The sequence below is a fragment of the Ambystoma mexicanum genome, chromosome 11, assembly GCF_040938575.1.
Source record: "Ambystoma mexicanum isolate Mex_15411 chromosome 11, UKY_AmexF1_1, whole genome shotgun sequence".
NCBI lineage: Eukaryota > Metazoa > Chordata > Amphibia > Caudata > Ambystomatidae > Ambystoma > Ambystoma mexicanum.
The window spans coordinates 1229842843-1229862415 of record NC_090934.1 but is presented as its reverse complement, the minus strand read 5'-3'; positions in this window follow the sequence as shown (position 1 = coordinate 1229862415).

The following is a 19573-nucleotide window of genomic DNA, read 5'->3' as shown; positions in this document are numbered from 1 at the left end:
GGGCCAGGAAAGAGGAAGGATTCAATGAAACATGAGAGGGATTACAACCTACTTCAAATCACTCTGCTAGAGAGGTGAAGATCGGAAGCTCCAAGCAAGAGGTTATCTCTTCTGCAAATGAGGCATTGGTAACCACGACTCTGCCACTGAAGGTGATAGAAAACCTGCAAGTGCCCTCTTCAAATCCTTCTGGCTGGAAAGGGAAAAGAAAGGACTCAATTTGCCCCTGAGATCATGGGCTGTGTCTCACAGTGACTACAACGCCCAGAAAGCAGCTCAAAGGCCGCCTACGACCTCGAGGCATTTTCTGAGCCAGCTCTGCCATACTTGACTCACCGTAATCTGCTATAAGAGCTATCGGGCTGTCTTTAGCACTCAAAGAATTTCAATGTGCTTACCTACTCTTCTCGCCATCCAGATGCTGCCTCGACCCATTAAACAGATTGCTTCAAGACGTCCCTATCACAGACTTAAGGCCAATTGTCCCTGTTTGCCCCTGCAATGCGACCCCATGTGTGGAGAGGGCAGGAGCCCCCACATCCATCGAGGACGAGGCCCCTGGAATAAGAAGCTGCGACCTACGCGCCACATCCGAGCGGCTACCTGCATCCCTGTGCTGGGCAACACCAGATGAGGCTGAATCCTGCCCTGCCTGGGCACCACATTGCTACTCCAGACCCCTAGGGGCCCTGCAATCACTTCCAAACTGCACGCGCCGACATTGAGCATTTCCAAAATGTCGGGCATGATGCAGGATCATAACGAGGCTGAGACGCCTCTGTGTTGCTAAGCAACGTGTGTTTGTGCGCCCATTTCAATCACAAACATCCGCCGGCAGGTGGAAGAGCCAGCGGCCTCTTCATGCCAATTATCCTTGTTTGCCCCTATTTGCCGCTGACCGACGCGAGGCGCTATTTGAACATTACTCTATGGACATGCATCTATTAAGGCACCTACCTGTTGTAAGTACTGTAGCAACCTGTATCCCAACTTCTAGTATTGCCCACTACCCGTTCACTTTTTATCATTTCTAGCCTCAAAGTGCTTCGACTATGCATTCTGCCTGTGCTTGCTGACCCATAGCTTATGTAATGTATATTAACTGCACACTGTGCAAATTGCACCCCTCTTCTAACCACCTATGACATATTCCTAGGTGGCCCCCCATCTGACTTCTGCACTCAGCCTCATGCTACCTGATTTTTGCATTTAGCTTATGCATGCATGCTGCCTACCATCTGACTGTTGCATTTAGCCTCATGCATGCATGCTGCCTACTATCTGATTGTTACATTTAGCCTAGGTTGCCTACTATTTGATTGTTGCATTTAGCCTCATGCTGCCGACTATTTGATTGTTACATTTAGCCTCATGCTCCCCACTGTTTGACTGCTGCACATAGCCTGACCTGCCTAGTTCGCTCTTTGCTTCACTTGCCTTAAACACTATGTACCTTCATCTGTCAACCCGAGTCTATCTGGTCGTAATCATCAATCTGACAGTTTTATTTATTACCACTGTTCATATCACCATGCCCTCTGTACTGCCCCTAGAGAACGTAGGAACCCATTCTATGCATCCTATTCTTAAATCCCCATGCAACATAGCACAGAGAAATGTCAGACTCCGTGCACGATTACCCAAAATATTCAAACCCCTCAACAAATATAATGTTAACCTAGATCACCTCCGACCTTAAGTAAATCACCCAAACGGAAATCACCCCACTTCCTAGCACCATGCTTTTCTCTAAAAAAAACAAGACCACCGCCAACCCACATGCCACCCCCAACCCACGACTAATCCCACAGCCAGAACCTGACCTCAAATGCGCATTAATTAAAGCTAGATCTTTAGTCTCCCATGCTACAAACATAGCAGAGACAATTTGGGAAAATAACCTTGACTTCATCGCCATCACGGAATCCTGGCTCCATTAGGCAGCAGGCCCAGCATTAACGCTAGCAGTCCCAGACAATTACACCATCCTTAGAGCTGACAGACTAGATTCACGAGGTGGAGGATTAGCGATTATCGCTAAAACCAATCTCTCTATGAGAATTACCTCAACACCTAATCTAAAATCCTGTGAGTCACTATCCATTGAACCACCTACCGCCAACTCCCAAACGCTAAACATCTATCTCCTTTACAGACCCCCCAGGCCCAATTAGCACCTTTAATGAAGACATTACTACTATTATCTCAGAGAAGTTAAAAAACTCCTCACAAACCATAGTGCTAGGAGATTTTAACCTAGGGTATGATGATACTAACGATCACCAGGCTACCTCCGTAGCTAACATCCTGACAGAATTAGGTTTCACTCGTACCAAAGGAAGAATTCTCGACTGGATTGCCAGTCACAATTGCAACCTCTCTATCACATCCATATCCCCCCAAATATGGACTGACCATCACCTAATCGCCTTCACTCTCAATACTAAAAGACCCACTGCACCTACACCTCCTCCTGCCATACCTACCTTAACTAGAAATAAGAAAAACATCACAGCTGACAATGGGCCTCATTAGGACTCCGGCGCTAAACCATGGTACTATCAGCACCAAGGTCCATGCTGGAGTCCGCCATGGCGGAATGGGGAATTACCACCCCATTCCAAGGTTGGTGGGCGGTAATCCCCCATGCCGCCATGGCCCTTCCCCATTCCCATTTTTGCCCCATAGGGCTCAATGGGAATGGGGAAGGCGCTAATTACGGCACCGTAAATTACAGTACCGTAATTAGCTCCTACGTCCCTTTGCAGGTTGGTTTTTTAACGCCTGCTGAAAGCAGGCGTTAAAGTGCAACCCGCAAAGGGACCTCGTAATCAGGCGTTAAGGGTTTAACGGCGCTGACACCTTTTACGGCGCCATTAACCCCTTAACGCCTGGATTATAATGAGGCCAAATATCTTACCCCACATCCTCCCTAATGTTAACTCCCTACCAGACTATACAGACCCAGGTTTATTAGTGGAAGAATATAATAATGCCATGACTACCGCTCTTGACAGCATTGCTCTGCTAAAACTTAGGAATAGCAAACCTAAAAAGCATCTCAACTCTTGGTTTACACCTCACCTAAAAAACCTAAGACTACAGAAAAGAAAAAGTGAAAGGGCCTGGAATCCACACCCTACTATAGAAAATAAAACTAATCTAATAAGTATCTCAACGCAATACAAAAAGGATATCATCACGGCCAAACAGGAAACGTATAACAACAGGATTACACAAGCTAACTCCAGCATGAAGGAACTCTTCTCCATCCTGAAAGAATTGGAAACACCAATTGTAGTACAGGATGACTCTATTAAAGATAAAACCTGGTGTACTGACATACAGTTGTCACTCATTAACAACGTGGCCAAGCTCCAAAACAAAATAGCTCTAAAGAAAGCTTTACTATCAGCTCAAACTCAAGCTCCCCCGAACAAAACACTGAAGTCCAAACCCATAGAACATATCCAATTTAACTTCTTTAAGGTCTCAGTTATTGAGGTAGAGAAAACGATTCTTGCGCTGAAACCCTCCAATTGCAAAGGTGACCAATGCCCAGCACAACTGATCAAGGACGCTGCTAGAGATCTAGCCCCCTTCATCACCAAACTCATTAACGCCTCCTTCACGACTGGCACCATCCTGCGTAATCTAAAGGAATCCTGGGTACTACCTCTTCTGAAAAAACAAACACTGGACCCAAACATACCCACCAACTACAGGCCCATCACCACGGTGCCATTTCTACTAAAAATCCTAGATAAGGTAGCATACACCTAAAGTCAGAACTTCCTCGAGATTAACCTACTCTTAGGTGCCCGCCAATCCAGTTTCCGACCACAACATGGCACAGAGACAGCCCTTATCGATTTAAAGGCCCAAATAGACTCACTAAGAGATGAGGGAAAACTAGCACTTCTCACCCTACTAGACCTTTCAGCTGCCTTTGACTTGGTGGACCACAGAGTCCTGTGTAGTCACTTGGATTCAGCGGCCCACTTCTCAAAGGAAACTATAGTTTGGCTACAGTCTTTCCTTAGTGACAGGACTATGAGGGTCTTCTCACCATCGGCCGCAACAGACCCGATACTCATTACTTGTGGGGTGCCCCAGGGATCATGCGTCTCGCCAACACTCTACAATAGCTTCACCAAGCCACTCTTTGACAATCTCACTATGCAGACGATACCCGGATTCTCCTACCATTTACAGGGGATTATGAAGAAGATCTGGGTTTGGTGAATAGAGTCTATAGCATTGTTCAGGCATGGATGGCTAACCATTGCCTGTGTCTGAACGATGATAAAACAGAGCTCATCATCCTGGGCACCGCAGCTTGTATCTCAAAACTTAACCTTAATTACTTGTTATTCATTATTGATGGGAATACTATTAAGGTTGCCAGAGAAGTAAAAACCCTAGGCTTTTACCTTGTCTCAACCTTATCCCTCACCAAACAGGTAAATTCATTGGCTTCATCTACGGCCTACACATGTAAACTAATAAGAGCAGGAAAACAATTCCCATCAGTTGACAGTTGCTTAATCCTTTCTAGAGCCCTCATCCTATCAAAACTTGATTATTGTAATGCTCTCTACATAGGGGCAAACAAACAAACCATTAACAGAATACAAGTGCTACAAAATAATGCTCTTAGGGCTGCCTTAAGCATCCCTAGAAGAGTACACAGCTCTGAAATAAGAAGGAAACATAAATGGCTCTTCACCCAAGAAAAAATCAACCTCAAATCGGCTTCCCTCATCCACAAATGCTTAAATAACAAAGCACCTTGCTACCTAACAGAACGATTTACCACAAAAAACACCATCAGACCATTCAAGAATAGCTAACCCCAATTGCCTTCAAGTGCCAAGATTAAAACTGTCCACCATTGGAGGGTCCAGTTTCCCAGTTAGGGCAGCACAATTATGGAACCCCCTGCCACACACACTCAGATCTGACCAAACGTTCATCAAATTCAGAAAGAGTACAATTAAATGGCTCATAAAGAAAGATATGTAACCCACACTCTCCTACCGCACTAACTTAGCCTTGCCTGCATACAATGCATACAATGTATCCTGACATAGTTTTGTTAATATGTAAATATCTGTAAATTATTACATGTTGTCTACATTTATATGCCGCTATGCTTTTTCTATGCTGTTTACTCTCACCCTGTAACGCCGAGGTAACCTGTCTTTACCTTGCTCCTTAAATTCTGTAACTAAGCTGTAAGTTCTCTTTTCACCTGCGCCCTGATACCCCAGGGTCCCGCGCGCACAACAAATAAATAAACAAACAAACAAACAGACTTGACTCCATAGAAAACAACTGACTCGCTGGGTCTTGTCTCCCATCTCCATCCACCGGAAGTCAGTCTTCACCCGACTTGACCATCGACTCGACCTGCTGGAAATCATTGTGTCGCCCATCTCAATTGCTGACTTGGCTCACTGGAAGCATTATCTCACTGCCGGCTGGACCACTGACCCAACCTGCTGGAAGACATCGACTTGACCCGTCTCGAACACTGACTTACTTAATCCACCAGGAACCATTGTCTCAAACCGTCTCTACGCAGACTCATCACTGGTTCGAGCCCCACCGGCTTGACTGCAGTAAATTGCCTAGAAGCCCGGCTCAATGCTGTTAAGCCACAAAGACACAAGCATAAGAGATTTGAAGAGGCCCTGTAACCTTGTCCCACCTTAAAGGACCGTAGTGGCTTTTAAGTTCCCCTTTCTCTGCCTTTTGAAAGATATGTTCCTTAACACTGACATTTGGTGCTGAAATCCTGCGCCTGAGCACCCCTCCCTACTAACCAAGAGTGCTCCTTAAGTCTGAAAGTCTTCTTCTCTGTGTTTGGCCTTGTAGGGGTGGGCCAATAGCGTTTTATTAGTTATGTGTATTTTTGTACGTATAATTAAATATCCTATTCTTATACAATCTTTATTGGACATTCTTTTATTTTGCTATCACGTTCCTATTGCTGTTTGGATTGCTTCTGTACCAGCTAACACTCCTCCTGAATAAAACCGACTGCCGCCGACCCATGTTACCAAAAGAGGTGGCAGTCGGTTTTACCTGCAGTCGCTTTACCTGTTGGTCAATTATGTTTGGGTTACCCTTTGGTTTAATAGTAGTGTGGGCTGAGTAGGCGCTTTAGCCAGTACTCTATCCTGTACACCTGCAGAGCAGTAGGCATTTCAGATCAGCTCGGGAAGCCCTGGACTGTTTTAGAGGTACTTTGGATTTGCCCGTCGTACACTTTGTGGTATATTAACCGTGCATGGTTGCACAGGACTAAGATGTCAAAATATAATAGCTGAGCGGGAAGCCAAACCTGCCTAACTTGCTTCATTTTTTGTTGTACTAGGGGTAGGTCTGGGCCCAGTCGTTTTCTTCACGTTAATGTTAATCGTATTTTAATCTATAAAATATTACTTAGTTTAAATTTCTAAGCACGACAGGGACAAGTGTGTTTTAGTATATTTATTTGCTGGGTTGCAATTTTTATTTTTGTATGGATTTTAGAGCTCCCCCATTGTACTTGCCCCAGGACGACTTTATGCCTAATGTTTTTATATTAATCGTCATTGTTATGCAATCATTTTATGTACTGTGCCTTATTTATTTTATTCCTTGCTATAATTTTGATTTAGCCAGATCGAACGATTGGATGGTCTTATCTAGCACCCCAATGGGTCTTCAAAATATCTGCATATTATTGATGAAATTAAATAATTGTATTACCCATGTCTTTGTGTATTTGTTTATGTTTTAAACGTTTATGGCATAAAAGCTAGTGAAAGTGAAAGTGAACACAGAAAAGATACCACAGAATACTCTTAGACAAGTGCATATCAAAAATACATCTACATTTATTTTAGGCCCAATAAAACAACACAAATAACCAAACCAATAATGCCACAGTTACCAGACAAGCATTTCACTATGGAAAACATATACAACTACTGTAGCCTAATGGGATAAAAGGAGGAAAACATCCACAACCTGTAATAGAAGGGGGGTTAACACCAATTTTGCATTAGGCAGTCTGCGGGATGGAAACCAAACTTATTCAGTCCAGCCCTACAAAGTGGGGAGCCTTGTGCTCAATGTATAGCAGTGCGTAAAAACTCACGGTCGTGCGTAAAGTGAGGTCAGTACCCTTTCAAGATGCTGGGACAGTTATGTAAGATTCCTGAAGGGGGTAGAAGAAGTTCCAATCACCAGGAAAGGGTCTGCCCTCGCGGCAGAGCTGTTTCCAATGTTCGAACGAGGCTGGGGAGCGTGGGCTATCCCAGCAAAAGAGAGGATCCCAAGGAACCACTGTGCGTAAAGAACAACAGATGAGCCAGGGGCCACTGGTAAGTTATGTAAGTACTCACCGCCCCTTTCTCCAATCCAGACCAAACTATGCCAGTTAAGTTGAGGGCGTCATTGGTTATAAATTCTGCCTTTGCTTCACAGATCCACCTCTCAGGTGCTGCGGGACGGGACAGTAGGCACAACGAAGGGAAGAAGAAGATACCTCCGGTGCAGCAGGACTCAGGGCACAGAAGATAAGGCAGGAAAGTTACCCACAACAACCCTCACCACAACACAGTGACTCAGGGACCACAAAGGCTTGTGGTGTGACACCCTCTCCTAATTTGTGATCCAGAGGAGCTAGGCCTATGGGATTTGGCACAAGAGTGTCAGGAACCACAAGCTAGGGATTCCCAAAGTTTCAAGACCCAACTCAAAAACCGCACTGCTCCTATGCGATGTCCCGGGACAGAGCTGGTCAGTTCACTGGACGGCCCAGGAACACTTCAGAGAAGGCTCTTTTGGCAGGAAATCGAGAGATGCCGAGAATAGTGGTTCCCACTAATCAAATGGGTCAAAGCATCTCGCAGGCCTTCTAAGGTTGAGAGCAAGTCAGCGGTCCAATGGACTAGCAGCGGGCTCAGGGTGCCAAACCTTCCAGCTCATCTCTGGCAGGTGTAGAGGTCTGCTTCAGCTCGCATGATACTTGGCTCCTTCGGTAGTTTGGTACAAACCACTGTAGATCGACCTGGAATGGATGTAGGGCCCCTTCTCTTATCCAAAGTTCAATGCATGATTGAATCTGGACAACCAATAGAAGATCTGCTCCCTTGCATGCACTACAGCCGTGGTCCAATCGTGGGCCACGGTGGTCTTCATGTATTCATGCATACCAGATACCCTGGCACCAGTAGTGTGGATTGGTTGGGACCAGACAGTCCCAACCCTCTTCCTGAGCACTAGCACATATGACATGCAGGAGCCCGCAGAAGATGTTGTTTTCAAGGGAGGCTGCATGCCCAAATAAGGAAGTCCCGGGTCAGCTCGCCCTTGGGGAAGGCAAGGGGACAAGATTGTCAAAGGACAGAACAAAAGACTGTGGCATAGCCATTTTCGGCACTGGCCAGGCATGAGCCATCTGCGGTAATCGCGGTATGGTTCGCTAAAAAGTAGTTAAAGTACCAGAAAAGTAAACTGCTGCCACCAATTCGTCCTTGTACATTCACCAAAAAATCCTTAAAGGGTGTCAAGGGCCATAAAACAAAAGCAGCCCAGTGCAGGGTACAGTAATGTACTTTGCACACTGATAAAAAGTTACCAAGAAATGGCAAACAAGTAAAAGTCTAAGGGATACATAGTTTACCAGTACTGACAGCTTGAAGGACATGTCAGTTTCCCCGTAACAAATGAGCAAAAGCCCAGGGGAGCGCAGCTGAAGATTGTGCTCCACTGGAAAAAGTAAGGTTAGTTATTATGGAGGGAAAATATGCATTCAGAGAAATCTTTCCTAACAGACTGTAATGCTCCACACGTGATACACCATGCTGTGTTGTGATCGGCTGAAATGCCAGTAATTTCCGCCAATCAATGCACACTTAAAATGTGAGCCTCTTGATTGTCTGATTTCAGCCAATCAGACCACACTTTAAATGCAAGCTTCCCGGTTGCCTGATTTCTGGTGCCTGGAGCCCACAGAGCAAAACCAGAGGCGGAATATGCGAGTTGTACTGATTGTGCTCTGCCAGCAGTAGTTCCGCTCAACCCTAGTCATAGGCCACTGTCAGTGAATCTTCGTCTCTTTGAAGAGGCTGTAAACAGTCGGGCCAATTCTGATATTGATTTGGGAGAGAATAAAAGGAGCAGTCAAGTCCAAGGTTGCGGGAGAGGGGCATGACTCCCATATTAGGAATCCGACAACAACAAAAGAATTGCTGGGAGAGGGAGCATGATAAATTAGGAGGGCAAGAGGAATGGTACATTTCAGAAGCATTTTGAGTGATGTTTTGGGCCAAATACAAAACATGGGAAATGTTAGTGACAGTTTGTACATGTAAGCAATACAACAACACATCTTTCCATGCGCTGGGGGTATCAGGTGCAACTGGCAGGGAAATAACCTAGTGCCTAGAAAGAAGAGCAAGAAATGAGAAGTTGTTAACCTCACTGTGATAGGTCATTAGCACCCCCTTGCTGGGGTGTACCAAATTCGCCTCTTTAAAACGGTGTGGGTAGAGCAAAAGGCCCGAGACAGTGGGTACACGTCCAACACCTTTATTTTCTCTCAGTAATGGGTTGCAGCGATCCTTAATGTTCTATAGCAAAGCATCTAAAACGCAAGAGGGAGAGAAAAAAACAAACAAACAAACAAAATGGCTGCCACTGTCAGGACGGTGGATGAACCGAACACAAGTGCAAGGCTCTGCTAAGGGGACCTGGTGCACCAGGCCAATGTCAAGTTCCCTCGCCTATATTACAGGAGCCCGGGGTTGCCTCGCCCATATTACAGGAGCCCTGGGGTTGCCTCACCACATAGCCTCTTTGAGTGCACTGAAATCCACTGAGGGTGCTTTCTTGGTCTTGAAGATTATTGGTCTTGATGGTTGTTCTGTGGACCGTCGGTCACCCTCCAACGCTTTGGGAATTGTAGACTCATCACACGTCTTTCAGTTAGTGTTGTCTAATCCCCCCAAGTTTCTGGGATGCGCAAAGACATTACCAGCAGGAATTCCCCTTGGTGCTTTTCAGACTGAAGCCATTCTTACTCATCAGCCATGGATCACCCTGCTGTTCGAGAACCTACTACAAGCCCCTGGGTTCTCCTCTGCAGGGGCCAGCCCACCAGTCTCTTGGGTATGTTATGCCCACCATAGGGTATTTAGTCCTCCAGCCCATGTTCTGGGTTATTCCCAGGGGTTAAGGGGCCACAGCAGGCTGACACGCTTCTTTTTAGTTCAGGTGGTCTTTGGCTTTGGCTTCCAGCAGGGTCTTCACTATAGACTCAAGCCGTCTCTGTGAAATGTGCCTCTATTGTAAGGTCACAAGCTCAGACAAACTACTCAGCCAACCTATGGCTGATCTTTTTCCTCCTGAATTCTGGGACCCTTATTGGCCAGTTCTTCATGAGACCCACATCCCTCCATCTGTTTCCTCTTTCTCTCTCCGATTCACGTGTTCTGGGTCTCTAGATTGTCTGCATACTCTGAAGGTTTGATTGTTCAATGTTCTTGAGTGCCAAGAGTTTAAGAGAGCCAGCGGACATGCTTGAATTAGGCAGTAGCAATATGGAAGTGTTTTGGACATGTATGCAGGAAGGGCTCTCTGATGTCAGAGTGCATTTTTCTCGTGGTTATCACTATCTATGCGCAGAGTGCCTGTACCCTCCTGAATTTTCCTGTGTCCAGAGGCCACCACCACTGACAGAGCCAGGGTGGGGGCAGCGGGAGGCGGCCGTCCCCCTGTCTCCTCCATGGTGCCAAGTGTCCCCCCCACCCTCCCGCTGGCACCCTATTAGCCATCCCCCCGGCACCAAAAGCTGCCACTGCTTCTTGCCAATGCAGCTACCTTGAGTCAATGTAGGCAATAGCTCGCTAAGCCCCCTGTCGTTCGGGAGTCTCAATGAGAGCTTCCCCTGCTCTAGGTGTGTGCTCTAAGATGGCGCTCTGAAAACCCACTAAAGTCCCTACAGTTGTTGTGTCCCCCTTGCAGTTTCCTCACGGTGACTCATTGATATAGTACGCTAGCAAGACATATGACTTGCGGGACCCCTGATTGCTGCTGACATTACACATCCCATAAGTGCCCAGAAAAGGGGGACTTCCGCTATAAGTGTGATAAGTGTGTTGGGGGGCTGGGTGGGCTATGGGGTGTCACCTAGTTACTGCTTCCATCTCATCACTCTGATGATGGCTTTCCCTGGTTTCCCTGAGTCCCGCGTCCGCTCCCAAGCAACCCCCTAAATGGCTACAAATCAATAGACTGTGCTGAAATACAAATGAACTCTTCCCTGGAATTAGGAACATTACCAGAATCTTGGATGCGTGCAGTGTTTTGCCCTCGGCTAATAAAGAAACCTCAGAAGATCCTAATGAGCTGAACCGTTTTGAACAGGTCTTTCATTTACATTTTGCTGCAAAAAAAGTAAAACATTTTGTTGCCCATCAGATTCTGAGGTTTGTAAAACATCATAGCCTCTTGGATACAATACAATTAGGATCTACACCAGGTTGTGGCACTGGAATGGCCACCACGGCTATAGCTGATCCGCTGAGGGAGGGGATGGACAGCGGCGGCCCCTATGCCTTTTGGATTTCTTTCACGTGAAAAGACTGAGATACTTTCTCCCAAAGCTTCATTGTTTTCATAAGGTGTTACCGGTCAACACCCTCAACTCCTCACTTTTAAATTTTGGCCATAGTATGTACCTGGTCATTAGACGAAGGTGATGCTCCACATTTATAGAGGTTCCAGATTCTGGTGGCCAGGTTCCCGCTGGATCTTCTGAGACTTGAGCATGTTTTCCCTGGCCTAGCTCCCCTACACAGGCTCCCAGTCTCGCACTGCGCTGATTACAAATCCTTAAATCAGTCAATAGTGACCTACTGACATCCCTTCCAGGAGGACTGACACGCTGTTTGTTGATCAAACAAGTTCCATCACAATCATACTTCTCTCTGCTCGGGCCTAAGTTTAGAAAGTTAGGCTGGGGAGGGGGTGTTGAAAAAAAGTGGAACTACCTCCCAGAATCATTAAGAAATTAAAGTAGTTGTGTATGCTTTAGATAGAAACTTAAAACTCTTCTTTTCCAATACCATTACATTTGAGCTCTCGTCTACTTGTATTTTCCTCTCAGACATTAATCTGTCCTTTTTAGTGTCTTGATGCCTTCGGGTATAGTGTTTGAGCTTCACAGATCCCCCACAGATATCATGAAATAGTAACACAGTACACAAAACTCTAGGGCGAGAGGGGTACTCCAGAAACCCTGCCCTGAAAGCAGTCTTGACGGTGCTGCTCCTTCCAGGGGACCAAAAGCACCAACGCACCAACGCACCAACGAAAAACGGAGAAAAAGAAAGAGGCAAAGGCAAAGAATTGTACTGAAGCACTTGAAAATCCCTGTGAGCATGAGTGACTCATGGGACCTTGTCCTGAGCAGACTCCCTGGAAATTGTTGATTAGCAGAGGGGGATTGGACTCAGGGCAGTAGGTCTTTGTAGAACAGGCCCTCAAAGGAGTTTCTGTTATCCCTCCTTCTTCCAATTTGCTAGTAGCTCCCTTTGAGTTGAATCCCCTTCCAATAGGCTTTCCTCCAGCCCTTGCTATTTCGGATCCAGATAAGTGTGTTGAAATATATTTGTGGAAGTACTTGTTCTGTGGTGGCCACCGGTGACAATAACCATTGTTAACCTTTGATTTCATTTAATCTCCCTTTCCACTGATTTTTGATATCCCCCGATTACAGAGTCATAATCCACGCATTATCTGGCGTAGAGTGTTGGACTCTGGAAGTTTAAAAGAGGGAGGAGGGGCTTGAAACTCCTGCTCAGAGTCCTAAAGAGCATTTGGTTCATTTGCCCCATTTTTTCAATCTCAGTACTATGGGTTTATGGACATGCTTCAAAAACCTAAAGATCATGTTATCTTTCGACATCGAGTTTACACCTGGTTGTCTGCTGCATTTGGGTAAATGGATGCATAGTTCTAGAGTGAAAAGGAGGCAGTGATGTTGATCCGTAGATGAACATCGGTAAATTATGTTTTGTTACATTAAAGTCAATGAGTGGTGATTTGTTATTTTTTGTGCATAATAAGACATTATGATTACACACCAGTATGGACTACCAGGAGTTAAATATTGTAACCATTAGGGATCATTACTCCATATCCTGGTTTTCCTATAAGGCTTAATCCTTCTATGAAACAATGGAGGTATGTACTACCGTGTGATACACAAATAGGGTATTCTATTATCAATACATTTAGGAGAATAGCCTATGAAGAGTACACTTGGAGGAACATGGAGGGTGGGGATCCAGAGAGTTACAGGCAGTGGATTTAGGTTAGGGAGGAAGCAGCATGTTGCTGCATCTGCAGTGCTTTGGAGCTGTGTTCCCGTGAGTTTCACCTGATCTGAACTTCCTGTTGGAACGCTGCACCGGCCTCAGTGATTCCCTTGCCTTCTTCTGCTATGAGGCTAGGAATTAACGCATAATACCCTTTAATCTTATCACAGCCTGCAAAGGCGAAAAGTCATGAAGTATTTTCACCCCCACATTTTTCCCACCACTTTCTAATCCAGCATTTAGCAAGCAACTCCCAGTTAGTCCCATTGGTTTATAATGGGTGTGGCAAGTTATTCAATTTTGCAGGACTCATGAGACTTAGATATTAGCGCACTTGTTTGTTTGATACCTAGTTTGTTGGATAACCATTTTAATATTCTTTTTAAAAGAAATTGAAAATGTTTGTATTAAGTTGATGAAATGGGATTTATTGTCATATTTTAAACTGTGAAATTGTGTTAATGTGTGTGTGTTTCTTGTGTAAGGATGCTTTGTGCATCTAACATCACAATAAAAAAATAAAAATAATGGGTGTGGCAATTATAAAACATAGTCAAACATCTAACATTTCATTATTAGAATTTGAAATTGTCAAGTAATAAAACATTTCAAAAAATTAAACATACAAAATTAAACAATCATGGGTCAACATTCATGAACCGTTTAAAATCCATGAACAAAAGTCAGCATTCTTATGCTCAACACACAGTGAGGAGTTGTGCATCTGCAAAGTCATGCCCTCCATGAAAATTGGCGAACTGCAAATTTAACGATCTCTATTCCTACATGTATGTAAACTCTGAATTTTTTTTTCACGTCTTGGATCCACACTTCTAATTGTCATCACCGACTTTTTTTTAAATCTAAACATTTTGGTTGGACAGAATGATGCCTAGAAAATATGCACATAGTTGTGTTTTTGTGAAACACAGTTGAAGGCAGTTGAAAACACAGGAAAAGTTGCTCACTCCAGACAAGGCCCACAGCACGAGTTCAGACCCCCAATTCCAAAATCAGAATAATTCCCAACAACAGGGTCTGTAGGATAGAAAACGTATGACCGACTCACATGAGTGGCCCAGAACTCACCAGCAGGATGCAAAGTCACCTACCAAAGAAACTTAAAAGTACCCCTCTTGACAGCCACCGGACCCTCACAGGTCTGTCAGACCTCTCCCTGTAAGAAAAGTGTGTTCCATGGGCCCCCACCAAGCTATATTGCCACCTGGAGAGTGGTGTTCTTTATGCAGTAGATAAGAGGCTAAACGCCTAAAAACACAATGGCTTTTCTCCAAAGTTGACTGACAGATATGTGTCAAGGCACACGGGTGTCGCTTAGGGTACTAGTATGAGAGTTATTTGTTAGTCGCAGGATAAAGTTGCAAACATCACAAAAAGTCACAGACATAGGAGGATGTCACAGGCCTCATATCACTTTGCAAGCAGAGCATACCTTTTCAAACATTGTATGCCATAATACAAAACATCACCGCACGCCATACCAATGCAAAACATTGCATATGGGATGATGAAGGGTGGGAGCAAAAGCCCATGTTGTGCATCCATATTTCTTCCTCTTTCTCCTTCTCTTACATTTTTCACATTGCTCGCATTGTATAAATAAATAATAAATAAGCAAATAAATAAAATAAATAAATAAAATAAAATAAAATAAATAAAAGTAATAAAATAAAATTGTGTAACTATGATCAGAGACGAGCAGGTGAAGCAGGGTGGCCTGCTGGGAATGACCATAATTTTCCTAAGTGCCACCTATGGGCTCTGGGGTAGCATGGTATGGACGTTTAGGCTGATCAAAATCACTCCCTGGGATATGAAAAATGAAGGCTCGCCATTTCTCCTTTCCTAGAGTGCAAGGGATAGCAGAGAGAAGCCTGACACCCAGAACACAATGCGCAGATGCTGTGCCGTCCTGTATCTTTGAACATAGAGCTCTTGGAATTCATTTTTACTTAGGATTTCTTAAGCGGCAAACTATCTTTATGGACACATTTGGGAATTGTAAGTATTGTCTGATGATCTAAAGGGTTGTGCAATTGCAGTTCTATTTTAAAAATGTTTATAGATTTTGCATTGTCTGATATTTGTTATCAATTTGTAACAGGTTAATTAGATTGTATTTGGATAAATGATACTTCTTTGCACCCAACCATCTCCAGGTGCCATGATGGACATGATGCTAACAATTCCATCTTCAGAAACCTCAAATTCCTCTTTACCACCCAGAACAACACATGAGACTAGACGTGTTATGCAGAAAAAGGATTCTGAATGGCATGCTTCTTCTGGAAACATGGAAAGTAAGAGGGATCTTCCAGTTTCTTGATAAGTGCCACCACCTAATGTCCAGCCACCATAGCATTATCATGACACAACCCAACACTTCCACCAGCAATTTCCAATTAGGCTCTAACAAAGCCTGTCCAAAAAATACAATCCATTCTTCTTAATCAAATGAATTGAAGAGGAGTGTGATTAAGTCTCAAGCTTTGGGCCAGGGAATGGGACCACAGTGTCCATGGCAGATAGCTGCAATGCTATAATGTTGGGCTTGAATGGTGTATTCAGGGGAGGCCCCAGGTTGCCCCTCTCTTTCCCAGTCTGGTGTACAGAGTATGGCATAGCCGGTTCCCTTAGCCCCTCAACCATTGCCTCCCTCACAATTTCAGATCTTGACACCAACATTTTTACTAAGCCACTCGCAGAGCCATTGATTGCGAATGAGAGTCAGGGCGCCCTATAGGGGACTTGTGTGCCAGGAGACTGCCCTGCTACCAGTAACTGTTGGACAAGGTGGACACGCCAAGGAAGGAGTTCAGCATTGGTTCCAGGAACAACCACGGCAAACTGTTGGGTTCAAGCACACCTACGGCTATGTGTTCGGAACTGCATTGCTCGTAGATGCTGACCTTTGCATGACACAGAAAACTCAAACACTGAGCATACTTGCGACCATGGAGCCCATCTGTGCCTGACACCAACCCAATGGAAATCCGAGATGGAGATGAGTCCGATAAGGACTCGGTCTACACATCCACGGATTACCCTGTAAACACATCACTATCAACTGCGATGAAGTTTTCTGAAAGAAAGAATAAATCACCATGCTCGGCTCATGAGAGGAGACTGTTGAGGCCAGTTCAGCAGTGGAAGACCCTGGGTTCTGGTGCAACCCATGAAAATGCCCACTTTCAATGAGCAAGTGCATGAGTTATGAGTACTAGAGAAGTGGTGTGAGGCTTTGCAAGGCGGAGCACAGAGGAGGAGTACCGAGTAGGAGTCGAGCTAAAGGTGCAGAGGAGTATTGGTAAGCAAATACTGGCGGAGGAGAGCAAGCTTCGACAGGAGTTGCTCTGGGAGGTGAGGAGTGGAGAAAGTGGGATATAAGAGGACAGGAGAAGCAGTGAGGATAAGTTGAAGGAGAGGAGGTTCAGTACCTAGACGGAGTTGAAAGGGGTTAGGAGGAGGGTTGAGAAGGGCTTAGAGGGGGGTGTAGAGGAGGATGGGAGGATTGAAGAGAAGAACACAAGGGTTGTAAAGAGGAGCATCAAGAAGAACCTGCAGGAAGAGAGAAGGAGTAATGAGATAAACCTGGATAGAGAGTTAGAGGGGTAGTGGAGAGGAGATAAAGGAAGAGAGGGAGAGTGATGAGAAGAAGTAGAAGAGGAAGGGAGGAGAGACAGAATGTTGCAGGAGGAGAGGATGTGAAGAGGAGGAAAGCAGGCAAGAGCGGAAGTGAAGAAAAGAGCGGAGGTGGAATCACCACCAGAGAGAGAAGTAATAAAAAGAGAATGGGGAGGGGTAGAGATCAGGAAAGGATGAATAGGAGGAGAACGTGGCAGGTCAATGAGAAGGCGGGAAAAGACCCAGAAGCTGAGAAATGCAAAGAAAGAGCGATAATCCAGGTGTAGGGAGGAGACAGGGAATATAGAGGAATAGAACCTTCCACAGTTTGTGGAAAAAAGTTATGTCAGGGCCCTGCAGGGCAATCCAATGGTTGACCCTAAGAACCCAAAGCCACAGATGATCCTTCTAAGATATTCAGACACACGTCCATAGCATGCACGGCCCTATCCGTGGTGCAACCAGGTAATCAAGGACAGAAGCATTGTAAGGCGTTCACGACTGATGGAGTTTGACGTGTGGCAAGCAAGCTTCTGTCTAAACAATGGGAAGCAGAGGAATATCTAGAAGCAGGTGAGAGGCACCCTTAAAACTAAAGGCCAAAATCCAAGAAAGAAGTGGGGAGACACTCAAAATCCCAGGTCTCTAAGTGAATCTTTCAAAAATGGCAGAGGGGCGGTACTTAGTTAGGGTGGGATGGTATGCAGTTAGGAAGGGATAGTACTTAGTTAGGAAGGGACAGATTTAAGATTATGGTCCTTAGGCGACGAGAACACTACATCTTCGCTTTCTCCATTATCGTCCTATAACCTGCTGTCTTGGGTTCCTATTTCCTGGTTTACTTAAGTCATTATCTGACCCACTCGACCTTATGACAGAAGACCAAAACCCCAGCATCAAGAGCACTTGCCTCCTTTAGCTTAGCATTAAAGAAGATGCCAAACCTGCCAATCTATTTTACAGGCAATATATTCTGAAATGACCCCTTACATGATCCAGCTCAAAATATCAATTAAACAAGACATCTGCCTGGCATTTTGCAGGCAGGGATAAAAGTTATGATATATTCATAGTGCGCAGTAAAATCAGCCCACCTGCCCAGGTAACCATGCCAACATTGAAATAGGGTCTACATGCTCAGTATAAATCTGAAATGGAGACAAGCTCACAACAACAAATGCCCCAATTCAAAAACACGCCTCCTTCATAGTCAATAATTTGCCTTCAATTTAGCACTAACACCCACGCTCAATAGAAATAAAAATATCAATCAAAGGGCAAACACAGGCGGTAACGGCCTATCAACCGACCAACCTCGTGTTGGACCTGGCCAAGCGAGGGCCAGGGCTGGCATTAGGGGCATTACTGCCCTTTCATGTATCCAAACCTGGGTATTTTTTTCACGCAATATGCAGCGGGCATCCATTTTGATTTATTTTTACAGTAACCCTGCTTTGTGCAACTCACGCATCCTTATTTCCCATAAAAACAAACTTCTAAACAAAATATCGATGGCCGTGCGGAAATAGCAAAGGGACATAGGCACTCATTACGAGTTTGGTGGTTTGGGCAATTTCGGCGGTAATTCCATTACTGCTACTGTTATGGGTGAAAAGAGAATGATCTGATTTTATTGCACTACTGAACTCCGACTTTTGAGGTGAAGTGGAGAATTTACCTAAAAATCCTCCACTTTATCTGCAACAGTTAGTAAATTGACCATTTCAGAATAACCACTCGTAGTAAATCGCCAAAATCCTCCATGGACTTTAACACCACTTTACCACCACTTGTAATCGGGCAGTAATTTCCCCCGGACCGCGTGGGGGTAACGGTAAATGAGTTCAGTAGTAATTGTGCAAAATAAAATCACAGAATTACCACCATACTCATAAGGAGGAGGTCCATTGTTCCTTTACTATTGCCAGGACTATGAGTGAGGCATCCAGGACGTGGCCTGGTGGGCCAGATCAGGCGGTGAACAGGGGTGGGAGATGTGGGACTTCGGGGTGGGACTTTGTGTGGGCAGGAGAAGACACATGGCATGGGGGAGGGAGTAAGTGGTGTGGGTACAGGTGGAAATGGGAGCAATGATGGATCTTTGTGGAGGCACAGGAGACCAGGAGAGGACGCAGGCAGTTACTGGAGGATTCTGAGAGGTTTCATTGCCACCTGATTTGATAGCAGCATCCCTGGTTGCTAATATGGAATAAATGCTCTCAAAAGAAGTTATGTACCAGACAAATAATAAACACTGTGCTCAGCCGGATCTTCTTCTTGAGCTTGCTATAAAACAGTCTGGAAGGCACTGCCCGATGCATGAGTTTTAACAATAAAAGGTCTAGATTTATCGGGATGCTGTAGGAGAAGAACAGGGGCAGAAGTTGTAAGTGCCCTAAAAGCCTTTCAGCTCAATACATCCCACTGAAACTCCTTAACAACATGTTCATGTTTAATTGGTGAGAAATCGCTGTGGCGCGGTGCGCCACCAGTGAGAATTATTTGTGAACACTGGTTGTCAGGAATCTCTGCAGCACTTTCACATACAA